This window comes from Athene cunicularia (assembly GCF_003259725.1).
Source record: "Athene cunicularia isolate RWA chromosome 1 unlocalized genomic scaffold, athCun1 chr1_part1, whole genome shotgun sequence".
NCBI classification, from domain to species: Eukaryota; Metazoa; Chordata; class Aves; order Strigiformes; family Strigidae; genus Athene; species Athene cunicularia.
The window spans coordinates 49,557,805-49,566,989 of record NW_020799091.1 but is presented as its reverse complement, the minus strand read 5'-3'; positions in this window follow the sequence as shown (position 1 = coordinate 49,566,989).

Here is a 9,185-nt window from a genome sequence, read left to right as displayed (position 1 = left end):
TCTTCCTCTTCCTCTTCCTCTTCCTCTTCCTCTTCCTCTTCCTCTTCCTCTTCCTCTTCCTCTTCCTCTTCCTCTTCCTCTTCCTCTTCCTCTTCCTCTTCCTCTTCCTCTTCCTCTTCCTCTTCCTCTTCCTCTTCCTCTTCCTCTTCCTCTTCCTCTTCCTCTTCCTCTTCCTCTTCCTCTTCCTCTTCCTCTTCCTCTTCCTCTTCCTCTTCCTCTTCCTCTTCCTCTTCCTCTTCCTCTTCCTCTTCCTCTTCCTCTTCCTCTTCCTCTTCCTCTTCCTCTTCCTCTTCCTCTTCCTCTTCCTCTTCCTCTTCCTCTTCCTCTTCCTCTTCCTCTTCCTCTTCCTCTTCCTCTTCCTCTTCCTCTTCCTCTTCCTCTTCCTCTTCCTCTTCCTCTTCCTCTTCCTCTTCCTCTTCCTCTTCCTCTTCCTCTTCCTCTTCCTCTTCCTCTTCCTCTTCCTCTTCCTCTTCCTCTTCCTCTTCCTCTTCCTCTTCCTCTTCCTCTTCCTCTTCCTCTTCCTCTTCCTCTTCCTCTTCCTCTTCCTCTTCCTCTTCCTCTTCCTCTTCCTCTTCCTCTTCCTCTTCCTCTTCCTCTTCCTCTTCCTCTTCCTCTTCCTCTTCCTCTTCCTCTTCCTCTTCCTCTTCCTCTTCCTCTTCCTCTTCCTCTTCCTCTTCCTCTTCCTCTTCCTCTTCCTCTTCCTCTTCCTCTTCCTCTTCCTCTTCCTCTTCCTCTTCCTCTTCCTCTTCCTCTTCCTCTTCCTCTTCCTCTTCCTCTTCCTCTTCCTCTTCCTCTTCCTCTTCCTCTTCCTCTTCCTCTTCCTCTTCCTCTTCCTCTTCCTCTTCCTCTTCCTCTTCCTCTTCCTCTTCCTCTTCCTCTTCCTCTTCCTCTTCCTCTTCCTCTTCCTCTTCCTCTTCCTCTTCCTCTTCCTCTTCCTCTTCCTCTTCCTCTTCCTCTTCCTCTTCCTCTTCCTCTTCCTCTTCCTCTTCCTCTTCCTCTTCCTCTTCCTCTTCCTCTTCCTCTTCCTCTTCCTCTTCCTCTTCCTCTTCCTCTTCCTCTTCCTCTTCCTCTTCCTCTTCCTCTTCCTCTTCCTTCTCCATCTTCTCTTCATGCATCTTCTCTTGACTGAAAACTTGCATAAAAATAAGACCTACTGTTGTAGGAACAGTGGCACTTCCTTGCAGTTATCAGACTCAGTGAAGAATGACTACAGCTATAAAAACACTGGAAGGACAGTGCAGACATACATCTGTTAAATCATCAAAAATCTGGACTCCTTGTACAGGCTGTCTTGACATCAAGTCATCTTTGACATTACAGATGCACTATGAGGACTGACTTTTGAATAGATATGAGTTTCTCGTTACTGTGAAGAATAAATATTGATAAAATGGGCAAATGAATGAAGTTGATTACTGTCATATATCTAGTGGATATCCTGATTTGCAAGCATCATGCTTTGAATGTGCTTTGTTTTAACAAAAATAAGGGAAAAGGTTATATCCCACCTTAGCATAGCCAAGTTTTCATAATGAAATATAAGTATTTGGCTTCTATTTTGTAAATGGTTAGTTGTAATTAATTCAAGGAAGTATTTAGGGGACTATTTTAATCTCTAAGCCTGTTTCTTAATTCCCATTGCTCCCAATGAGAGCAATATGCATGTGGAAAAAGAAAACCAAAACTCTTTATATTTTTAAACCTCATTGTTGATATTTTTATGGGTTAAAAAAAATCATAATCCTGTTGCTCTAGAGTTTAATAATCATAGTACAAAGAAGATGAGTCAGAAACCTAGCTGCCATTACTGAAGGTTCAATACTGTATCTTTGTGCTGTATTCATGAATGTACTTCAAGACAATTCTTCAAAAGGAGACCAAAACAAAATTCACTTAATTTCATTTTAGGCTCAAACATACGTTTATTTTCCTGAAGCAAAGACTTGTCATGAATTCAGATGTTCCATTCCTTCCCCTAGAGAACACATATGTCACCTCCATGATGTCTCAGCCCACTGAGGGAATAATAATTTTTAATAAGACTGTTATAAAAAGACAGTTTAATTTGCATATGAAAGGTTCTGTTATGAGAGCAATTATAAAGAGCAACCATGATTACAGATATCAAGGCAAACAACCCTGAAAACAATTAACATTTTATTGTCTGGACAACATCATCAGACTACCAAATTGCAAAGGTAAACATATTATGTCAGTTGTTTACTGATGAGATGGAACACAATCAAAGCCAATGACTACAGTTATGGAAACTATTGAACCAAATGTTCTTTGAAAAGAATAAAACTGATATATTTGCAGAAAAATAAAGTGTAGTTGCATTTTCATATATTTCTTTACACACTGAAATTTTCTCCTTGTTCCAGAAAATTTTGTTATGTCAGATATGGGTGATTATATCCCACTTGTGACATCAAAAGATGAATATATATATATATATATATATATATATATAAATTGTGTGTTCATTTCACTATGTCTTTCACCAAAAGAGAGGGAACAATGAAATTTTCCTGACAAAATTTTGCTGTGACCAGTGGTGGATAAACATGATTTTATATTTTAGACTACTGGTACCTATCATCCCAGTGTTAAATGTAGCAACCTCTGTCTAGAAGGGAATGGTTGGATATAAAGTAGAACATCATAAACTGTGCTTGCCTGTCAAACACACCTAGCAATGCATGTCAATAGAAACTAAGAGTCTGTTGGAAGAATGTTATTTTATTTGTAATTATGGATTCAGAACAATATGTAATTACTCACATCTCCATAAATAGTATAATTATGATTTATTAAGATAGCATTCATTTGGCAAGTCATTCATTAGATATGCTCATACCTACTGGAAAACATTTAGATGGGCAAGATTTTGACTGAGATACTTTCAAAGGCACTGACCTTTTCCCACAGAGTAAATGTAGGCTTATTTCAAAATAAACAGCCTAATAAATGCATATAATCTAGGCTCATTAGAAGTCTTCGGTTTGTATCCTACAAAGTGTTCTTAATATCTTTCAGAATATTTTCTAAAAGCGATACACCGATTAAATGAATTTTCTCTGTCACCAGGGTACTTGTACAAATCAGAACAGATGTTGTTATGGATTCAATAGCTGAAATACACAGGTAGTTGCCCCTAAAATAGATATGCTAAAGAAAAATAGCAACACAAAATCTTTTTTTGTTGAAATAGCCTCAATTCTGTACAATAGCTGTGCAAATACTTCTGAAATAAGTCGGTTGCTATTTGTCAATTAGATGTGCACTTCTCACAGTTCAAAACCCACATGGGATGTTTGGCGACATGAACTCATACGTCTCCCTTGATAAGATTTTTCCAGACATCTACTTCTCCTAAGCATTTTGAAAATTATTACTGAAAGACACCATGAGACACTTTTTTTTCTACCAGTCCTCATTCTCGTGAAGGAGAATCTTTCTTCACCTGGAATAAAAATAATTTCTACCATATGAAATGACTATTCCTCTGTATTCTGCCTTAACTAATGAGAGTGACCCTTTCCAAAAGCATTTTTAATTCTTTCTCACTTTTCCTACTCAGATAAAAACATTTTCCTAGAAATGTTAATACATCCCTTGTGATGGAAAATATTACCACTTCCCTTGAAATATCTTGTTTACCAAATGCTAATCAAATGAAAGTTGCCTTACATGATATGTATTTCTCAGGGAAGTATGCAAGTTTTTTTGCTTACTTATCATCTTAGAAAAATATTTGCGGACAACCATAATTAAAAAAAAAATAATCTTCCTTTGTGTACAATAGGAAATCTTTTCTCAGACAATGCATTTTAGTATTTCAGAGCCTATAAAAGTGAAGAGATTTTTTTTTAATGTGTTCTATATATTTTTAACATGAAATGACTAATTAAGATAATGCTTGCCACTGCTACATGTTTTCTTGAGCTTATTTTCAGGTTATTTTTTATTCATCAAATGCATGTATTATGGACTTTTAATTGGTGTTTTTTAAGTTATTCAATAATGTTCATAAATTCTTTAATTCTTACAGCAATTAATACACTTATTTAGTGAGACCAGAACTCTAATATTTAATCCTCTTTTGCTACCATGTAATTTCATAAACTCTGTCTTTTTCTCATTCATTAAAATTGACATTTCTTTCATACATTTTTAGTAGAAAAATATTTGTCAACCTTGAATTTCATCACGTTATTTCTTCTTGCATTTTTTATTTTCTGCAGTGCAGCCTCCTAGCCCATTGGATTGTTCTACTTAAAATTAGTAAATGTCTCCTGTACTTTCAAGCTTATAATTCAGTTCCTATTGCTCAATCACTATGTAATGGTGCTATTGTCTGTGCTGTGCAAACATTTATCTCTCTTTCAAATGCTTACAAACCCCATTGTAATTCTTATGTCTTTTCCAAACCACTGGATATCTTGTTTGGCATAACACTGCACGTCCCCTTTGTTTTCTCTTGATATTTGTCTGTGTGACTCCAACTCTGAACTCAGAAAACACCTCTCTTGTTCTGTTTTCCTTTAATAATTTGGAATTATCATTATTACTAGAGGACTGTATTATCACAGAGACTACATATGCTTCAGTCCAGACTTCATGACTTCTTTGCTTGACAAACTCAATTTTAAGGGGGTAATTCTAGGTCTCTCATATTATTTTGAGTGGTTTGTTCCAGTATAATCTGATCTGCTATTTAAACTCCCAGATTCAGTGAGACTGATTCTTCAGTCTTATGTCTGGGACAGATTCCTTTATGGTTCATTTCTGTATCCTTGTTTCAAAAGCATGAATCAAATCACAAACATTTCAGTTCTGTAGCACTCAAATTTTAACAATGCCTCTTGTGCCTGAGTCAATTTAAAATTTTGAAGGAAACCCTCCAAATCCATAATAAACTACCGCAAAAATAACATTAGCTCTTTTGCCTTCTTCCTGGTGCCACTGCTTGAAAATGCAGAATAAGTCTGAACTTCTGCCAGCTGTCCTCTCCATATTTAGAAGTTATTAAAAAGTTGTTAACTGCTGAAATTATTGTCACAGAATAATTTTTTAACAGTAATCCCTCAGTGTCAAGGAACATAAGAGGAAGTACTTCATTGTCTGGGTTTTAACTGACTAATTAACTCACGTAACTGAAAGTTCCAAATGACTCCTTGTAAAAGTGTTTTACACTTACAGTTACTTGGTTTCCCACTGGTAGTGTTTGCTAATTTCTTACAGGCCCCAAAGGATACTGATAATTACAGCTGCTCCCCAACTCCAACAATTCTGACACAGTCCCATAGTTTCCGATGTCAGTACCATTTCTATTCAAAGATCTGTGGTCAACCTTTTTGAAGTATCATGGATTAGCACAGGTAAGACTTCTTGCCACTGTTCTTATCCTTTGCATCCAGAACAGTACCGTAGGTGTGTGTGTTTACAGAGAAAATCAAATGCAATTAAAGCTGAATAAGAAATAAAGTGAAATGTTTCTGGTCAGAAGAAGAATTTACAGGAAGTGTATCGGTCATTAATTTTAGGCTGGCAATAATCAGGATAACGCAAAACCAAAAATGACATGTGGCTTTTTACTGATCTGCATACATGTATCACAGCTCCTCAGAAGAAGTTTCTTACTTGTGTAGCAAGTAAAACAAAATGGTCCCTTGAGAGGAATGTCAGCCTCTTGAAAGCTGTATATATCTTCTTTCTGTAAGTTTTCAAAAATTAATTTGCATGTGCTAGAAAACTTTGCAATACACAAAGTTTGAAAGTTCGATTGTCTTTTTTTTTTTTTTTTTTTTTTTTTTTTTTTTTATACAAATGCATTATTTCCTAAAGACTATTTATTATCCAGTTTCATGCCTCTGAAACAGGTTGGAAAAAGGCTGGGAAGCAGAAATTTGAAATCCAGGTTTGGAAGATCAAAGGCTTTTGGATTAGATGTGTACAGACTTTTGTTTTCCATAAAGTCCATCGGGTATCAACAAACTAGAGCAAATAACAAATATAATTATTTACCTAACAGGTTAATTAACAGATTGCTGTGAGACTCCAGAATTTTAATGACTAATGACTAATTTTCTAGTGAATCATTTATATCTGCACATGGTCAGGAAAAGGTAAGTATAGGAAAGAACTAAGCAGATACCCTAGCTATTAGAAGTACAAAACCATGTAATTGTAAATTAGTTAGCTGATGCTTTGTTTCTACTTCAGTTACCTACTCAGATGTCCCTAGCAGAAATGAGGTCAAGTTTGGATGTTTTGAAATTTCAAATATGTCCCGGTTTTACATTGCCAAGCAGGCAAGTTACTTTAAGGTGCAACTAACATAGTAAAAGAAAAATGCAACAGAGGGAAAAAAAAGTCCCAAGACTGAATGAACACTACTCAGCATATTTTTTGTTTGAAAAAGTGTCAGATTAAAATCATCTCTTAGTTGACTGATTTTTTTTTTTTTTTTTTTTTTTTTTTTTTTTTTTTTTACAGTCCTTTCTGCTGGCCTTAACATGCAATTAAGATGCCATCTAAAGTGTGGTGCATACAGAAATCATAATTTGCTATGAGGATGCTAGCTGCTCTTATTTTTTGAAAGCATTGGAGTATTGACTATTATGAAGAGATCCTTTTAAGGTGTGAGAATTTCTGAGGCAGACATCAAAACTCTGTATATTGAGAGACATTGCAGCAAAGAAGGTGTCTTAACAGTGTAGTCTTGTTTTTTGCGGCTTCCACTACTGAGGACTCTGCTAGAGCTGACAAAACACCCCTGTGAGGAAGCTTGTAGAGGTCCTAAAGTACAGCTGCTATTGGAGAACATAAGCAGATATTGAGAGGATGCATGAGATGAAAACACCTGGCAAAAATGTTTTAAAAAATATATTGATAAAAACAGGACATAAACTGAGCTGCAAAAAAGTAAAAGTTAACTTGACATTTAAAATATGCCTCTTTCAAGACACCAGTGACCAAGGAGAAACAGGTGAGATAAATTACCTAATCAATAAATTATATTCTAATTTGGGGAACTTTTAAGAATAATACTTTAAAAAAATTTGGAATGATGAAAATATAAGAAAGTTTGTTTCTGTTTACCAGTAAACTAAATTTAATATTGTTTTATTGTAATAAATGGGGGTGTGGGGAAGAGAAAAATCAGTGAATAAAAAATTAAGTATCAGGACAGATGAGATTTTTATTCTATAAAAAGGCTATAGAGTGGATTTCATCCTGCAGAAAGTTTTCAACAAACACAATCCTTTCAGGACAAAGACAGTCTGTTTTTCCCACTGACCACATAACAGACAAAGGTGATCTGCTGTGGCATAATACCATTATTTCTCCACACTGTTATATCACATCTCTGAGCCTACACATCTTATGCCAACAAGGTCTGTGATTCCCACTGTTCACCGCTTCTTTACTGCTTATCTTGCTTTTAGGGCACAACCCCCTGTAATTTACAACTGTAAGAGGAATAATGGAACACAGGGAGAGCTCCCCTGTATTAAGTGTCTGCTCTCTGGAATTCACTTACTTTTTTCACACTTACTGGAAAGGACGGAACAAGTATTTTAAAAAGACTTGCAAATATTGAAAAACTGTAGTAACATTTTTCATAAAAATGTTTCACAGAAAGAGTGGTCAGAGGGTGGAATAGGCTGCCCAGGGAGGTGGTGGAGTCACCATCCCTGGATGTGTTTAAGGGTCATTTAGATGAGATGTTGGGGGATACGGTGTAGGGGAGAACTTTGTAGACTCGGGCTGATGGTTGGACTCGATGATCCCAAGGGTCTTTTCCAACCTGAATGATGCTATGATTCTCTGATATCACCGTGTATATGGGAAACAAATCTCATTTTTATAGTCCCAAGCAGAGAAGTCAAAGGGTAGACTCTCTGAAACAGAATATTTTGTCACACCTGTATACCCAAAAGCTATATCTTATTTTGAAACAATGCAGAGTCTCCTTAGTAGTGAGTAGTACATAACATGAACACGACTATTTTGTTCATGTTTTCATAATCTTTTAAAAGTATAGCAGAGCATAATGCAACAAAAGAGATCCTTTCATTATCCTGCATGCTACAAAACCAGAAGATATTTACTAGTATTACTTAATACATAAATACTAGGACTGTGGGAAAAAAAAAATGGGTCTGCCTTCAGTATGTGTGTATACATATATATATATATATATATATATATATATATATATATAAATTGTGTGCTCATTTCACTATGTCTTTCACCAAAAGAGAGGGAACAATGAAATTTTCCTGACAAAATTTTGCTGTGACCAGTGGTGGATAAACATGATTTTATATTTTAGACTACTGGTACCTATCATCCCAGTGTTAAATGTAGCAACCTCTGTCTAGAAGGGAATGGTTGGATATAAAGTAGAACATCATAAACTGTGCTTGCCTGTCAAACACACCTAGCAATGCATGTCAATAGAAACTAAGAGTCTGTTGGAAGAATGTTATTTTATTTGTAATTATGGATTCAGAACAATATGTAATTACTCACATCTCCATAAATAGTATAATTATGATTTATTAAGATAGCATTCATTTGGCAAGTCATTCATTAGATATGCTCATACCTACTGGAAAACATTTAGATGGGCAAGATTTTGACTGAGATACTTTCAAAGGCACTGACCTTTTCCCACAGAGTAAATGTAGGCTTATTTCAAAATAAACAGCCTAATAAATGCATATAATCTAGGCTCATTAGAAGTCTTCGGTTTGTATCCTACAAAGTGTTCTTAATATCTTTCAGAATATTTTCTAAAAGCGATACACCGATTAAATGAATTTTCTCTGTCACCAGGGTACTTGTACAAATCAGAACAGATGTTGTTATGGATTCAATAGCTGAAATACACAGGTAGTTGCCCCTAAAATAGATATGCTAAAGAAAAATAGCAACACAAAATCTTTTTTTGTTGAAATAGCCTCAATTCTGTACAATAGCTGTGCAAATACTTCTGAAATAAGTCGGTTGCTATTTGTCAATTAGATGTGCACTTCTCACAGTTCAAAACCCACATGGGATGTTTGGCGACATGAACTCATACGTCTCCCTTGATAAGATTTTTCCAGACATCTACTTCTCCTAAGCATTTTGAAAATTATTACTGAAAGACACCATGAGACACTTTTTTT